We start from the raw sequence: 5,144 nt of genomic DNA, 5'->3' as shown, positions 1-5,144 counted from the left end.
GGTTGAATGACACCAGTGTTTTTCTCAGCGTGTGATTAACGCTCTCAAACTTTTTAGCGATGCGTTTCAGGCTGCTGGAATCCGACGGTTAATTCTGAAGTTTGCTGTAGATCTTCTCTAAAAAGGTAACTTTCTTCTAATTAATGAACTATTATTTTGTTGACTGTTAGTTTGATCGCAGCTGTATAAGACTATGTAATTTTTTCCTTTACATCACTGTTAAAAAAGCCTACAATTATTTGAAGGCAAAATTTTTCTAACTTTGAGGTACCTTTTCTCAGAAATCGAATTTTGGGGATTTTTGTCGAAAAACACATGGCCGTGGGAATTTTTTGTTAGGCTATATTAAAGAAAAGTAGGCCAGCTGTGGATCATCTACAGGTCGCTGTGTCGATCCGATTTTTATGAAACAAAGTTTATTTCGTTAAGAACTAATTGAGAAACTGTCTGAACCTAACTTACACAGAATATCTCAAAAACTCTGGTTGTGGCGCACTTTCAAAATCAATAATTTTTGTTCATATTTTCTGTGTGGTTTTTGCCTAACAAAAAATAGTTCAACGTACAAATTTCAAACAGTGAGAAATTTCATTACAAAGAATTCTGTAAAAGCAGCATGATGATCGAAGCATTACTTTTTGAGATACACGATCCGCAGCTGAGAAAAACATGGATTCGAGAAAAAGACATTTAAAGTAATGAAATATATCTACTTCACAAGGAAGGTGGGTGCCGTCATCCTGGTATAAGTTCCAAAATAGTTAGAATTTCTTCGTGTAACTTTCATGACACATTCTTAAAAAGTTATACTACAAAATTTAACCAAAAAAAAGGATTTTGTTTCCATATGTAACTCTCCCTTAATAAATAGAGCAGCCCAGTGCAATTTAACTCTCTTTTTCTTATGATGAGGCTAAATAAAGCAGTAGGTATATTATATTCAAATAGTATTTATACTTTTCGATGGTAATGAGCAGTTTAGAATAAATATTTTAAAGAGTTAAAAGATAACCTCATACAAATGTAGTGAAAATGTAACGTTATGAAATGCCCTACAAATTCTTTAAAGGCTAACTCGTAAATCGCTGTGCCTCGGGTTGAATTTAAGAAGATTAAATCAAGATGCAAGAGTTCGTTTATAACGGATGGCCAAAAGCCGCCTCTGGGTAGTTGAAATGTTAGGGTCGGGAGATACCAATACCGCTTTTGAATGTAAAATAATTCGCTAAACGACGAGTGGTCGGTGAACCATAAAGTGAACAGGTTTAAGGCAGAGCTTTGTTTTGCGTTTCGCGTGCTTTCAATGCGACACATGCCAGTGGTTGAGTTCCCACAACCCCTTACACCTTCCCTCGCACCACACACCCTTCGGCATATCACTTGGATAAATTATGAATTGCTGCCCAAATACAAAATGCAGGTCATTAGTGCAATTTAATACAGGCCCTCCACATTCTGTTCGCCCTCGGCGACTGTCACACGCACTTACCATATTATATTAACCCCTTGATGCAGATCGTCTCTTTCACCTCACGCCCTCAACTTTAATTCTCCGCTCCCATTTTTGTCTTATCTAGCTGTTTACGGCGTTTAGTAATCGTCGGGATCATTTTCACTTGAGAATACATTTTTCATTCGTCTACTTCTACGATCTTCATTCTTTTTTGGTTTCGTTCGATGTCTTTATGGGACTTTAATTCGATTTAAAAGCCATAAACAAAACGCTGTCTCGCTCTGGCCGTTGTTTGTACAGTTGCTTTTATTTGATATTTTTGACTCGGCAATTGTTTTAAATTATTGGCATTTAATTTGTTGCGTCATTTTCAAGGTTCCTAGTTTTGACGGCTTCAGAAGTAAAACGAATTAAAGTTTATTGAAATCGATTTTCACAGGGGAATATGGCGTAAAGCAAGAACATTTGTAGCCATTTCGCGCGGTTCAAGTTTAATTTTCTATTTTTATTTTCGTGTTGATCACAACACTCAGAGGGGGTGGATGGGATTTCCCAGAGTACGTGACCCGCTTAACAAATTTGTGTGTGTTTGGGTCGCCTGGTGCACGACCCCTCCACAGCCGATACCATTTACGCTACCCCGACTTTATAGTTATTGCAGTTTTATCTGCTTGACCATTTCAAAAGGCACTTTTGGCCTTCACTGTCTGCTCTCTTATTTAATTAAAACTAAATGCACTAGAGTGCTACGGAAGCAGTTAAGCCTGGCTACCCAGGAACACAGACTGGCTTATATTAGGTTGATTACTTTAGCTATATTTTAATTTTAAAAATATTTAGTTGAACAAAAAAGTTTTAAAAAATATAAAAAACAAAATAACATTAGTCGATAAACCGTAGGGGAGTGTAGGGTAAGGTGACGAACGATTCGTTTTTTGAATGTAACTTTTCTAAAAATCAATATTTTTCAAAAGTGTAAACGCAGAAAGTTGCTTACATCTACTGAGCATATCCCTGTAAAATTCGGATTCGAAATTCCAATGCAGCCAAGTGCCACAGCGTTTGGCGTGAACCCTTCTTTTTTTGCACTTTCAAAAGTTGTAGGGTAATGTGACGAACGATTTGTTCTTTAATGTAACTTCTCCAAAAATCAATATTTTTTAAAAGTTTAAAAGCAGAAAGTTACTTTCATTTACTGAGCATATTTCTGAAAAATTTGTATTCGAAATTTCAACGTAGCCAAATCCCACAGCGTTTGGTGTAAATCATCCTTTTCACAAGCAAAAAAAAAATTTTTTATATATAATTTACGGAAAAGTTATTTTCGATACGGAAAAGAAAGAAGTAATAAGATAATACCGAAACTTACAAAAAAAAATGGTCGAAGTGCAATTTTTTAAATAAAAAATAATTAAATTAAACTGACCTCACTATTAAAAACAACAATAAAACTGCAGCAGTAAATGTTAACTGGTATTATAATATTTTTTTTACAAATAATTAACGATAACAATTAAAATTCTTGAATAAAAAAAGTTCGTCACAATACCCTACAAAAAGTTCGTCACTATACCCTACAAGGTAGACTTGGAGGAAAAACGGTGTCACTCTCAAACGGCGCAAAAGAAAAAAAGCGAGGTACCAAAAACTGTTGATAAAGATCTCATGTATACGTGCATATATTTGCCTGATTTTATTTTCCACTCATCTTTGCTCTGGTACTGCTGAAACACAAGTAAATTGAATAGGTTTGCTAGTTTGCGCACCACATTTTTAGCGAAAATTACCTCACGAACAAATTACGGGACTTCTTATTAATATTACTTTAAATACATTGTCGACACGATAAGGGGAGACGACTACATTTATTTGGAATTTTTGTCGTGACGTCATATATGAGATTCGACGAGTTCGTCACATTACCCTACTCGTCAAATTACCCTACACTCCCCTATCAATATGGGCACTTCCAAAATGTCGCTCGGGACATTTGCACACCTTTAAAGTTGAAAAAAATTGTAAAACAATGGATTTTAATTTTAATTATGGGCTTTTCTTTTCACTCTTCCCAAGCTCTATTTTTGGTAAAAATCTTGATTTTGTACCACTTTTAGTTTTTAAGATATCGGTAAAAAACTGCCGTATTTTGCTCGGGACAAAAATAGAAGTGGATTTCGGGGAAGTTCATACAACACCAGAAATTAGGGAATTCTGATGGAATATTTGAATGCGATTTTTTTAGAATGTTGTTCAAACATGTCGCTGTGAAATGCTTTTGGTTTTACTCAAAAATTCTTTGCCGTTTTTTTTTATGCAGTTTCAACCACCTTCGCTCGGGACATGTCGCTCGGGACATTTTTTCCGACTGTTTTGTAAAGCGGATTTCTTTACCTCTATCTCTCAATTGCTGGATGTTTTGCTTTTAACTTAATAGTTTAGCATGTGAATGAAGCATTCAGTACAAAAAAATGCCACATATTAGCATTCCTATAGGATAAATTAACAACAGAAGACAGGTCCAAAAAATAACAAAAAAATAGCCAAAAACTGATTTTTGCGTATATTGGTGGGGTTTGTCATAAAAATAATTATTTTTAATTATTATAATCAAACTATACTCCAAATTTGTAGTTCAGCTCAGTATCCAACTAATTAGAAACTAATATCGGGGCAAGATCATGTGGAAATATGTTTTATTCAAGTTTCAAGGTTTTTGGCTTGGTGGACTTTTTTTTGGAAGTGCCCATATGCATACATACGCCATTATCGAATTAGATCCAATGTAATACCGCTTCAAATAAATTAGATAATATATTTTTGTGTATGTAATTTCAAGGACCCCTTCGCTTGCATTATTTGAAGAAATTTCAAAAGCAAGTATTTAAGTAGTTACTTTCCACCAGATTTTATAACGGTTTTAATCAAATCATACATTTTTTAACAGTCATTAAGTTTATTTTTCGGACATGCTAGTTTTAATTAGTTGCAATTACATCTTGAAGTTTTTATTAAATCTACCCCAACCACGGCGAATAACCGTGAATCCACCCCATTAAGATAAGCTGAAAGCCAAGGATCGGAGAAATAAGTTTTATTTTCATATAATTAAATTTTCATTATACGTCGTTTAACTTTAGTTAACTGTGTTTAAGGGCAACCGAGGCCACTTTTTTGGGGGTGCCATGCGGTTTACCCAGGTGACGAAAGTGGGAAAGCGTCTGGCCTCACCTAGACTGTCGGACGACCGGAGAGTCCTGCAGGTGATCCAATTTAGTTTCGAATGATACTGTTGCATGGTTAAGTTAACGTTAGCACTAATTGGCGACCCGGCCACTACTCACTACTCACCCCCTCCTCCGCACATGTTCGACACACGCGATAAACGACTGTCGATGTTCGATTGGCGATGACGATGACGATAGCTGAAAGGCGATAACGATTGACCTAAGACCGCCAGTTCTGCGACGCGCTACTCCAGCAAAAGATTCGCAACTACTGGGCCGACAAATGGAGCTGCCCCAACGAGCCCCACAATGTCATCCACACGCACACACATGGACGTGGAAAATCTGCGATTTCCTTGCGCGACGTTTCCTGCCGCCGCAAACCAAAGAGAAGGGAGCCAAAGGCAAAGAGAGCCGCCTCATTTGCGCAACTCAACGAAACAGTCTGATGAACGACAAGAGAGCGC

General features: G+C 36.5%; 1 long non-coding RNA gene across 2 annotated transcripts; it reads right to left on the bottom strand.

Annotated features, from left to right (window-relative positions):
• Window positions 1-4,523: 4,523 nt before the first annotated feature.
• On the bottom strand, window positions 4,524-4,942 carry LOC138914893 (uncharacterized). Of its 2 annotated transcripts, none has more exons than XR_011420650.1 (2): window positions 4,802-4,942; window positions 4,524-4,707 (listed from the first exon to the last, which is right to left on the bottom strand). It is a non-coding gene; the product is annotated as an uncharacterized lncRNA (long non-coding RNA). The 2 variants fall into 2 exon arrangements; XR_011420651.1 differs by having other exon boundaries at window positions 4,524-4,739; window positions 4,802-4,937.
• Between the last annotated feature and the right edge of the window lie 202 nt (window positions 4,943-5,144).

This window comes from Drosophila takahashii, chromosome 2L (assembly GCF_030179915.1).
Source record: "Drosophila takahashii strain IR98-3 E-12201 chromosome 2L, DtakHiC1v2, whole genome shotgun sequence".
Lineage (NCBI taxonomy): Eukaryota > Metazoa > Arthropoda > Insecta > Diptera > Drosophilidae > Drosophila > Drosophila takahashii.
Note: the sequence above shows the minus strand (reverse complement) of the source record. Positions and strands in the feature narration are given on the sequence as shown.